Consider the following 13,040-nt stretch of genomic DNA (forward strand, 5'->3'; position numbering starts at 1 on the left):
AACATCTTCATGTTGATCGTATCTTCTATACGACTCATGCTCAACCTTTCGGTCTTCTGTGTTCCGAGGCCATGTATGTACATGCTAGGCTCGTCAAGTCAACCTAAGTGTTTGCATGTGTAAATCTGTCTTACACCCGTTGTATGTGAACGTTGGAATCTATCACACCCGATCATCACGTGGTGCTTCGAAACAACAAACTGTCGCAACGGTGCACAGTTAGGGGGAACACTTTCTTGAAATTATTATGAGGGATCATCTTATTTACTACCGTCGTTCTAAGTAAACAAGATGCAAAAACATGATAAACATCACATGCAATCGAATAATAGTGACATGATATGGCCAGTATCATATAGCTCCTGTGATCTCCATCTTGGGGCTCCATGATCATCTTGTCACCGGCATGACACCATGATCTCCATCATCATGATCTCCATCACCGTGTCTCCATGAGGTTGCTCGCCAACTATTACTTCTGCTACTATGGCTAACACGTTTAGCAATAAAGTAAAGTAATTTACATGGCGTTTCTCAATGACACGCAGGTCATACAAAAAATAGAGACAACTCCTATGGCTCCTACCGGTTGTCATACTCATCGACATGCAAGTCGTGATTCCTATTACAAGAACATGATCTCATACATCACATATATATCATTCATCATTCATCACAATTTTGGACATATCACATCACAGAACACTTGCTGCAAAAACAAGTTAGACGTCCTCTAATTGTTGTTGCAAGTTTTACGTGGCTGCAAGAGGGTTCTAGCAAGAACGTTTTCTTACCTACGTTAAAGCCACAACATGATTTGTCAACTTCTATTTACCCTTCATAAGGACCCTTTTCATCAAATCCGCTCCAACTAAAGTGGGAGAGACAGACACCCGCCAGCCACCTTATGCAACTAGTGCATGTCAGTCAGTGGAACCGGTCTCACGTAAGCGTACGTGTATGGTTGGTCTGGGCCGCTTCATCCCACAATACCGCTGAAGCAAAATAAGACTAGTAGCAGCAAGAAAGTTGACAACATCTACGCCCACAACAAATTGTGTTCTACTCGTGCAAAAAGAACTACGCATAGACCTAGCTCATGATGCCACTGTTGGGGAACGTTGCAGAAAACAAAAATTTTCCTACGGTTTCACGAAGATCCATCTATGAGTTCATCTAGCAACGAGCGATCGGATTTCATCTACATACCTTTGTAGATCACGCGCGGAAGCGTTAAAAGAACGGGGATGAGGAAGTCGTACTCGACGTGATCCAAATAATCAGAGATCCTAGCGCCGAACGGACGGCACCTCCGTGTTCAACACACGTACGGTCAGCGTGACGTCTCCTCCTTCTTGATCCAGCAAGGGGGGAGGAGAGGTTGATGAAGATCCATCATCACGACGGCGTGGTGGTGGATGCAGCAGTCACCGCAGCAGGGCTTCGCCGTTCTTCTGCGAGAGGGAGAGGTGTAGCAGGGGAGAGGGAGGCGCCAAGAGTCAAGGGTGCGGCTGCCCCTCCCTCCCCCTTTATATAGGCTCCCCTAGGGGGGCGCCGGCCCTAGGAGATGGGATCTCCTAGGGGGGCGGCGGCCAAGGGGTGGAGTGCCCCCCAAGCCAGGTGGGGCGCCCCCACCCTAGGGTTCCCAACCCTAGGCGCATGGGGTGGGCCAAAGGGGGCGCACCAGACCACTATGGGCTGGTTCCCCTCCCCACTTCAGCCCATGGGGCCCTCCGGGATGGGTGGCCCCACCCGGTGGACCCCCGGGACCCTTCCGGTGGTCCCGGTACAATACCGGTGACCCCCGAAACTCTCCCGATGGCCGAAACTGCACTTCCTATATATAATTCTTCACCTCCAGACCATTCCGGAACTCCTCGTGACATCCGGGATCTCATCCGGGACTCCGAACAACTTTTGGGTTATTGCATATTCATATCTCTACAACCCTAGCGTCACCGAACCTTAAGTGTGTAGACCCTACGGGTTCGGGAGACATGTAGACATGACCGAGACGGCTCTCCGGTCAATAACCAACAGCGGGATCTGGATACCCATGTTGGATCCCACATGCTCCTCGATGATCTCATCGGATGAACCATGATGTCGAGGATTCAAGCAACCCCGTATACAATTCCCTTTGTCAATCGGTACGTTACTTGCCCGAGATTCGATCGTCGGTATCCCAATACCTCGTTCAATCTCGTTACCGGCAAGTCACTTTACTCGTACCATAATGCATGATCCCGTGACCAGACACTTGGTCACTTTGAGCTCATTATGATGATGCATTACCGAGTGGGCCCAGAGATACCTCTCCGTCATACGGAGTGACAAATCCCAGTCTTGGTCCGTGTCAACCCAATAGACACTTTCGGAGATACCCGTAGTATACCTTTATAGTCACCCAGTTACGTTGTGACGTTTGGTACACCCAAAGCATTCCTACGGTATCCAAGAGTTACACGATCTCATGGTCTAAGGAAAAGATACTTGACATTGGAAAAACTCTAGCAAACAACTATACGATCTTGTGCTATGTTTAGGATTGGGTCTTGTCCATCACATCATTCTCCTAATGATGTGATCTCGTTATCAATGACATCCAATGTCCATAGTCAGGAAACCATGACTATTTGTTGATCAACGAGCTAGTCAACTAGAGGCTTACTAGGGACATGTTGGTGTCTATGTATTCACACATGTACTACGATTTCCGGATAACACAATTATAGCATGAATAAAACAGAATTATCATGAACAAGGAAATATAATAATAATCCTTTTATTATCGCCTCTAGGGCATATTTCCAACAAATCCGGCACCCAAGCTTTTGCCCGGATTAAGGCATTGATCGCACCGGTTCGAGCAGCAGATTTCTTCAGCTCTTCAACCCGGGCAGGAAGCACCGACAATTTCATCAGAGTGTCTTGAATCAAAGTGGGCGCCGGTTTGTTGTGGGATGCAGTACATATGATACGCTGTGCACCAGTGTACAGTTGTTCGATCAACGTATAGGCGACTTTCAATTTCTTCCGCACATCTGACCCCAAGTGACCAATGCGTGTCCCTGAAATATCATAAAGGGTTAACAAACCGGCAGCTCTGTAAGACGGCAGAATCAATTCAGAAGTCAAACTAGCTTACCAAAGATAGCAGTGGTCATGGCATGCACATGCCGCTTTATGCTGCTCAGTTCATCCGCCACCGTTTTTAGTGCAGCCTCGGCATCCTCTGCTTGTTTGAGTAAAGCGGACTTTTTAGTGGCCCAATCCGCCCGCTTCTTCTTGAAGCTCTCCTTAAGCTGTTCCATGGCGCTTAAAGAGCTGGCTAATTCCTCTTTTGCTTTGGAGGTTTCAGCTTGTTGGGATTTCAGATTTTCTTGGAGATCGGCGACTTGGCTTTCTTTCGTCTTTAGCTCAGCCTGCATGCAGACAGTTATATGCTTCAGCAAAACGGTACAAGGATTGAAGTACCAACAACATAACAAGTTATGCACTTGGCACTTAGGGGCTAATGCATATTCGATCTTCATCTTTCAATTGCTTACAAAGTCCCAAGATCAATACAAGTATTCAACTTGGCACTTGGGGGCTAATGGCTATTTGCTCGTATATATTTTGATCCGGCAATCTCAATTACTTAAAGTCCCGGTTTAACTACGCTAAGTTGAACCGGCCCTTGGGGGCTACATCAGTGAATTTCAAAGCATTAAGATTCATATTAGTAAGTCCCGGTTTGAAAGAAGATTACAAACCGGCCCTTGGGGGCTAGGAGAGTCAGCAAGAATTGAAGCATACAAGCAGGAAAGAGCATATGGAAGTTACCTCATATTTATCTTTCATCATGTTAACTAGACCGGCTTCATAGTCACGACTGGTATACAGTCGGTTCAGGTAGCCGGAATGGATATCTTGGGCGTTCAGAGCAGCGTAAGTCGCTAGATCAGCATTCCGCTTGCCTTTGCCAAAAGCAGCAAATTCTTCCTTGGCAGTGTGTTTGGACAAAGCGACAGGATTGCTTGCCTCTGTATGGCCAATGCCAGTAATGACAACCTCATCATCCTTGGCATCGCCGGTTTGCATTGGGGCTGTTGGCTTGTTAGTAGGTTTTGTTGGACCGGTGAATTTCTCAATCCGGATGGAACTTGTGGGCTGATTGACAGGACTGGAGGTATCAATAGGTCTCTCTTCAGCAATAAGATCGTCATCTTGCTGCGGTGGATCATTGGGTATATCCTCAGGAATAGCCGCTTCAAGATCTGGTGTTTTGCTCGGTTCAAGGATGGCATCTTCTTCGGCCGCTTTGTCCAGGCGAGCCTTCTTGCTTGGCCTAGGCTTGGCCCTGAAAGGAATAACAAAATCAAATACAGCATATGTTCCAAGGTGATGTACTGCAAATATTATGATAAGTATAGCTTACCCAAGCACCGTTTTGAGCGGTGGCAGCTGAGTAGCCGATGACTCGCCAGAGGATGAGTGGGAAGTAACCTGGTAATCAGAGTCAGATGGATTAAGAGGTTGACGAAAGCAGCCCGCTTTAGGACAAGCACTGACAAGCAAATTAGAGACCTCTGAGCGGCGTTTCCGAACCGGACTGTTCGGTAAACCGGCGGAGGTAACTACCTGGCCGCTGTGCAGGGTGGTGCGACGAGCTTCGTGCTGTTGGGTCTTCATAAGAAATTTGGGATCCAAATAAGCAAAAGGATGAGAAAATTTAACTTTCTGGTTTGCCTGACGGATTTTTAGTGAAGGCAAAGGTTCTGAATCGGAAGAGAGAATAATTACCTCTGCAGCATCAGCATGGCTGGCTTCGGCATCATCCTGACAAATATCATCATCAATAAGATGCATGAAAAATAAGCCAAGTGAGTCAAGCCCTACCTCAAGGTCCGGATTATCCACATCATCATCAGGGGCCGGATTAGAGGATGCAGTGGTTCTTTTCCTGTGGGCAGTCTTCTTCACAGCTTTAGTCTTTTGCCGGGTTGCTCTTTCCGGTTTGTCTTGTTTTTCTGGTTTCTCCTGTGGCAGTTTCTTGCTCCAAAACGGATCATTGCCCTAGTTACACAGACACTGATATTAAACAATGACCAGATATATCAATAACAGATTCAGCAAAAAGAAAAATCAAAGTCTTACAGCTGGCGGTTTGTTGGTGGCACAGAAGGGAAGCAGGCCGGTTTTAGCACAGATGTGTTCCGGTTCATTCAACATCTTATTCACAGCCTCTGTGATCTCTTCATTAGTGAGCTGGATGTTGGAATGTCGCAATGGGTCATCAACACTGCCAGTATACTCGCACATCAAACCGGAGCGCTGGCTAAGGGGCAGTATGCTCCATGATATCCAACAGCGAGCGAGATCAACCCCTGTTAAACCGTTGGCCATAAAGGCTCTGAGCTTCGACAGTTGAGGAGCATATTTACTTCTCTCCTGGGCAGTCAACCTTTGCGGAAAGGGGTGTGTATTGCTGAGCCGCTCCGGACGAAAGCCAGGCAAGGGATTCTCGCCAGCAGGGGAGGTGTCTTTGCAATAGAACCATGTCTGATTCCACTGTTTGGGGTGGCTGTGCAGTTTGGCGTGAGGGTATGTGACCTCTTTCCTTTTCTGAATCGCCACGCCACCTAACTCCGTATTGGAGCCGTCAGTAAACTCAGTACGGCGGTTTAGATGGAAAAGGTCTCTGAACAATTCCACTGTGGGCTCCTCTTGAAAGAACGCCTCACAGAGCACTTGGAAGTGACACATGTTTGTAACAGAGTTGGGGCCAGTGTCTTGTGGATGGAGTTGGAAATCGGCTAAAACATCCCGGTAAAATTTAGAACCGGGCGGCTTAAAACCCCGGGCTAAGTGATCTACGAAAACGACGACCTCTCCTTCTTGAGGTGTGGGAGGGCATTCTTTGCCGGGAGCCCTCCAATGGATGGTATCTTTGCTGCCTAAGGCGCCGATCAGGACTAAATCGTCCAGCTGAGCTTCTGTGACGTGAGAAGGAACCCAATTGCACTCATATACTTGCTTGGCCATGATGAAATCTACATGGTAGAGGATCGCGGTTCAAAAATGCACTGATTAAGGTACATTGGTATGTGCAATGTTAAACCGGAGACAGATCTATCTAAACTGGAGTTTTATGAAGCAACAACATCTAGCGGTTCAACAAGGGGACTAATGGTATATACCGGTTTGGCAATTTTTTCTACAAGGTTAAACCGCCTGATCTAAGCACTGAAACATCTGAGATTGCGGATGGATAAGTATGTAGAAACAGATTTCACAAGATTTCTCTACAGCATTGGATCTGAAGCAAGTTCAGAAAATAAGAAAAATATTCAAAAGCTCAAAGCAGAACAGTATTGAATCAATGGGTAGAAATATATGTGAGATCTATGGTCTTGGGCATGAAACTAAAGGTGGATACTAAAAGCTACCGCTACACAGAGCAGGGGTTCACAGATGCATCCAGGAGCTAGTATATGAACATGAACAGGAGATGTACACTGCAAGAGCACAAAACCCTAGAACAGATCTATGTTGAGAAGAGCAGCAGGCTTACCAGAGTTGAGGAAGACGCAGAAGGTTGTCGCGGTGCTCTGGTGCGTTCAGGTTGATGCAGCGGCCAAGGTTGGTGCAGAAGTTGACGGCGGCGGCGGAGCTCCGAGGCTGGCGACGCGAGGAAGACGAAGAAGAAAGGCACGAAGGGGAGAAAAGAAATGACCCTTCGGTCCTATTTATAAGGCAAAAGGACATGTGTCAGGCACGACAATCAAGGGGCCGCGAAACGGAGCTGTTGCCTCGATTTCCGCAGATCTATTAAACAAGCAAGCGTAATGGATAGCTTCGTCATGACAGGTGACGTCACTCCGGTTTACAACAATTAGAGAAGATGACATCATGGCGGTTTACCAATTTATGAGAAGATGTTGAAGATGAAGTTTTTGCTAAAGGATTGACATGAACCCGTTCAAATCAATCTGGGGCCTAATGTTGGAGATATTACTGCTGGGCGTAAACCGGCCTATCTGGGCCGGGTCAACTTCATCAGTAGTTCAAGAGTGCTAAAGCCCGAGAAGACAGATGAGGGCCTAAAGCCCATAGTCAGTTTAAGACTTGTAGCTGTAAACCGGCATTTGTATATAAACTTGTATTGTAAGTTAGGAATAAGGAGAGACCAACCCGGATACGAATATGGACCGGTGTTGGGACTTTGTGAACCGACAGGCGTCACCCATGTATATAAGGGGACGACCCGGCGGCGGTTCAAAGACAACAGACAACAACTCGAGACTTAGGCGAAGCTTGTTTGCTCCCTAGTCATCGAAACCCCATCAATTCCATCACAACTAGATGTAGGCTTTTACCTTCATCAAAGGGGCCGAACTAGTATAAACTTTCTTGCGTCCCTGTGTCTGCTTTAACCCCTTCAAGCTAACCGGTTGCGATGGCTCCACGACTAAGTCCTTTCTCTAGGACATCTGCCGTGACAAAACCACGACAACTATGCTTCTTACCAATGCCTAAACTCATCATTTGTGTTTTCTCAAAATATGAAGAGAAGATTATCTCTGTAAACTAGAAGTTCTGTTAGGTCTTTTGCTTTATTAATGGCTCTTTTCTCTGATGATGTTCACATCGCCCAAGCCCCATTTATAGTGAGGTGAATTGATGTGATTATATCTTCATGCTAACAGTAACGCCCTTTTTGTTTCAGACAATGACAATGATCATGGAAAGCCCGATCAACACAAGGTAAAGCCGCTTTTATCTATGGGGAACCCAGAGACTGTTGCTCCCCCACCAATGCTTGATTGTAGCCAATCATTTGTAAGTTCATGTCATCATGGGAATTGTTCTCTATCTCATATGCTGCCTTTAGTTGACCAACTATTTTTTTGTTATAGGCTTCCTTATACTGCTGATGCTTATGCTGGGATCTTTCCAGGATATGCCTCGCACGCTATTGTAAGTTTACTCTATCCTTTTACTCTCCAAATCATGTAAGATCTTTTACAGTTCAAGTGATTACATATCCCATTTATATCTCTGTGGTTCACTTATGAGTTCTTTAAATTCGTTTACGATTTGTTGAGTTTTGGAGATCTTATTCATTCTGCTATGGCTTGGCTGTTGGGTTTCGTAGTAATTTCAAAAAATTTCCTACGCACACGCAAGATCATGTGATGCATAGCAACGAGGGGAGAGTATTGTCTACGTGCCCAACGCAGACCGACTGCGGAAGCGATGACACGACATAGAGGAAGTAGTTGTACGTCTTCTCGATCCAACCGATCAAGCACCGAAACTACGGCACCTCCGAGTTCGAGCACACGTTCAGCTCAATGACGATCCCCGGACTCCGATCCAGCAAAGTGTCGGGGAAGAGTTTCGTCAGCACGACGGCGTGGTGACGATCTTGATGAACTACAGCAGTAGGGCTTCGCCTAAACTCCGCTACAGTATTATCGAGGAATATGGTGGCAGGGGGCACCGCACACGGCTAAGGAATAGATCACGTGGATCAACTTGTGTCAACTTGTGTGTTATGGGGTGCCCCTGCCTCAGTATATAAAGGAGCCAAGGGGGGGAGGAGGCGCCGGCCAGGAGGAGGTGGCGCAGGAGGAGTCCTACTCCTACCGGGAGTAGGACTCCCCTCCAATCCTATTCCAACTAGGAATCCCCAAAGGGGGAAAGAGGAGAAGGGTGGCCGGCCACCTCTCCTAGTCCTAATAGGACTAGGGGAAGGGGGAGAGGCGCGCAGCCCTGGTGGGCAGCCCTTTCACCTTTCCACTAAGGCCCATGAAGGCCCATATGGTTCCCGGGGGGTTCCGGTAACCCTCTCGGTAACCCGGTAAAATCCCGATTTCACCCGGAACACTTCCGATATCCAAATATAGGCTTCCAATATATCAATCTTTACGTCTCGACCATTTCGAGACTCCTCGTTATGTCCGTGATCACATCCGGGACTCCGAACAACCTTCGGTACATCAAAATGCATAAACTCATAATATAACTGTCATCGTAACCTTAAGCGTGCGGACCCTACGGGTTCGAGAACAATGTAGACATGACCGAGACACGTCTCCGGTCAATAACCAATAGCGGGACCTGGATGCCCATATTGGCTCCTACATATTCTACGAATATCTTTATCGGTCAGACCGCATAACAACATACGTTGTTCCCTTTGTCATCGGTATGTTACTTGCCCGAGATTCGATCGTCGGTATCCAATACCTAGTTCAATCTCGTTACCGGCAAGTCTCTTTACTCGTTCCGTAATACATCATCTCACAACTAACATATTAGTTGTAATGCTTGCAAGGCTTATGTGATGTGTATTACCGAGAGGGCCCAGAGATACCTCTCCGACAATCGGAGTGACAAATCCTAATCTCGAAATACGCCAACCCAACATCGACCATTGGAGACACCTGTAGTACTCCTTTATAATCACCCAGTTACGTTGTGACGTTTGGTAGTACCCAAGGTGTTCCTCCGGTAAACGGGAGTTGCATAATCTCATAGTCATAGGAACATGTATAAGTCATGAAGAAAGCAATAGCAACATACTAAACGATCGTGTGCTAAGCTAATGGAATGGGTCATGTCAATCAGATCATTCTACTAATGATGTGACCTCGTTAATCAAATAACAACTCATTGTTCATGGTTAGGAAACATAACCATCTTTGATTAACGAGCTAGTCAAGTAGAGGCATACTAGTGACACTTTGTTTGTCTATGTATTCACACATGTATTATGTTTCCGGTAAATACAATTCTAGCATGAATAATAAACATTTATCATGATTATAAGGAAATAAATAATAACTTTATTATTGCCTCTAGGGCATATTTCCTTCAGTCTCCCACTTGCACTAGAGTCAATAATCTAGATTATACTGTAATGATTCTAACACCCATGGAGCTTTGGTGCTGATCATGTTTTGCTCGTGGAAGAGGCTTAGTCAACGGGTCTGCAACATTCAGATCCGTATGTATCTTGCAAATCTCTATGTCTCCCACCTGGACTAGATCCCGGATGGAGTTGAAGCGTCTCTTGATGTGTTTGGTCCTTTTGTGAAATCTGGATTCCTTTGCCAAGGCAATTGCACCAGTATTGTCACAAAAGATTTTCATTGGACCCGATGCACTAGGTATGACACCTAGATCGGATATGAACTCCTTCATCCAGACTCCTTCATTTGCTGCTTCCGAAGCAGCTATGTATTCCGCTTCACATGTAGATCCCGCTACGACGCTTTGTTTAGAACTGCACCAACTGACAGCTCCACCGTTTAATGTAAACACGTATCCGGTTTGCGATTTTAGAATCGTCCGGATCAGTGTCAAAGCTTGCATCAACGTAACCTTTTACGATGAGCTCTTTGTCACCTCCATATACGAGAAACATATCCTTAGTCCTTTTCAGGTATTTCAGGATGTTCTTGACCGCTGTCCAGTGATCCACTCCTGGATTACTTTGGTACCTCCCTGCTAAACTTATAGCAAGGCACACATCAGGTCTGGTACACAGCATTGCATACATGATAGAGCCTATGGCTGATGCATAGGGAACATCTTTCATATTCTCTCTATCTTCTGCAGTGGTCGGGCATTGAGTCTTACTCAATTTCACACCTTGTAATACAGGCAAGAATCCTTTCTTTGCTTGATCCATTTTGAATTTCTTCAAAATCTTGTCAAGGTATGTGCTTTGTGAAAGTCCAATTAAGTGTCTTGATCTATCTCTATAGATCTTAATGCCTAATATGTAAGCAGCTTCACCGAGGTCTTTCATTGAAAAACTTTTATTCAAGTATCCCTTTATGCTATCCAGAAATTCTATATCATTTCCAATGAGTAATATGTCATCCACATATAATATCAGAAATGCTACAGAGCTCCCACTCACTTTCTTGTAAATACAGGCTTCTCCGAAAGTCTGTATAAAACCAAATGCTTTGATCACACTATCAAAACGTTTATTCCAACTCCGAGAGGCTTGCACCAGTCCATAAATGGATCGCTGGAGCTTGCACACTTTGTTAGCTTCCTTTGGATCGACAAAACCTTCTGGTTGCATCATATACAACTCTTCTTCCAGAAATCCATTCAGGAATGCAGTTTTGACATCCATCTGCCAAATTTCATAATCATAAAATGCGGCAATTGCTAACTGTTGGGTTTCGTAGTAATTTCAAAAAATTTCCTACGCGCACACAGGATCATGTGATGCATAGCAACGAGAGGAGAGTGTTGTCTACGTACCCAACGCAGACCGACTGCGGAAGCAATGACACGACGTAGAGGAAGTAGTCGTACGTCTTCACGATCCAACCGATCAAGCACCGAAACTACGGCACCTCCGAGTTCGAGCACACGTTCAGCTCGATGACGATCCCCGGACTCCGATCCAGCAAAGTGTCGGGGAAGAGTTTCGTCAGCACGACGGCGTGGTGACGATCTTGATGAACTACAGCAGCAGGGCTTCGCCTAAACTCCGCTACAGTATTATCGAGGAATATGGTGGCAGGGGGCACCGCACACGGCTAAGGAATCGATCACGTGGATCAACTTGTGTCAACTTGTGTGTTTAGAGGTGCCCCTGCCTCCGTATATAAAGGAGCCAAGGGGGGGAGGAGGCGCCGGCCAGGAGGAGGTGGCGCAGGAGGAGTCCTACTCCTACCGGGAGTAGGACTCCCCCCCCCAATCCTATTCCAACTAGGATTCCCAAGGGGGAAAGAGGGAGAGGGGTGGCCGGCCACCTCTCCTAGTCCTAATAGGACTAGGGGGAAGGGGGGAGGCGCGCAGCCCCCTTGGGCTGCCCCTTTCTCCTTTCCACTAAGGCCCATGATGGCCCATATGGCTCCCGGGGGGTTCCGGTAACCTCCCGGTAACCCGGTAAAATCCCGATTTCACCCGGAACACTTCCGATGTCCAAACATAGACTTCCAATATATCAATCTTTATGTCTCAACCATTTCGAGACTCCTCGTCATGTCCGTGATCACATCCGGGACTCCGAACAACCTTCGGTACATCAAAATGCATAAACTCATAATATAACTGTCATCGTAACCTTAAGCGTGCGGACCCTACGGGTTCGAGAACAATGTAGACATGACCGAGACACGTCTCCGGTCAATAACCAATAGCGGGACCTGGATGCCCATATTGGCTCCTACATATTCTACGAAGATCTTTATCGGTCAGACCGCATAACAACATACGTTGTTCCCTTTGTCATCGGTATGTTACTTGCCCGAGATTCGATCGTCGGTATCCAATACCTAGTTCAATCTCGTTACCGGCAAGTCTCTTTACTCGTTCTGTAATACATCATCTCACAACTAACATATTAGTTGTAATGCTTGCAAGGCTTATGTGATGTGTATTACCGAGAGGGCCCAGAGATACCTCTCCGACAATCGGAGTGACAAATCCTAATCTCGAAATACACCAACCCAACATCGACCATTGGAGACACCTGTAGTACTCCTTTATAATCACCCAGTTACGTTGTGACGTTTGGTAGTACCCAAAGTGTTCCTCCGGTAAACGGGAGTTGCATAATCTCATAGTCATAGGAACATGTATAAGTCATGAAGAAAGCAATAGCAACATACTAAACGATCGGGTGCTAAGCTAATGGAATGGGTCATGTCAATCAGATCATTCTACTAATGATGTGACCTCGTTAATCAAATAACAACTCATTGTTCATGGTTAGGAAACATAACCATCTTTGATTAACGAGCTAGTCAAGTAGAGGCATACTAGTGACACTTTGTTTGTCTATGTATTCACACATGTATTATGTTTCCGGTAAATACAATTCTGGCATGAATAACATTTATCATGATTATAAGGAAATAAATAATAACTTTATTATTGCCTCTAGGGCATATTTCCTTCAGTCTTCCACTTGCACTAGAGTCAATAATCTAGATTATACTGTAATGATTCTAACACCCATGGAGCTTTGGTGCTGATCATGTTTTGCTCGTGGAAGAGGCTTAGTCAACGGGTCT

The sequence above is a fragment of the Triticum dicoccoides genome, chromosome 3A, assembly GCF_002162155.2.
Source record: "Triticum dicoccoides isolate Atlit2015 ecotype Zavitan chromosome 3A, WEW_v2.0, whole genome shotgun sequence".
Classification (NCBI taxonomy): Eukaryota; Viridiplantae; Streptophyta; class Magnoliopsida; order Poales; family Poaceae; genus Triticum; species Triticum dicoccoides.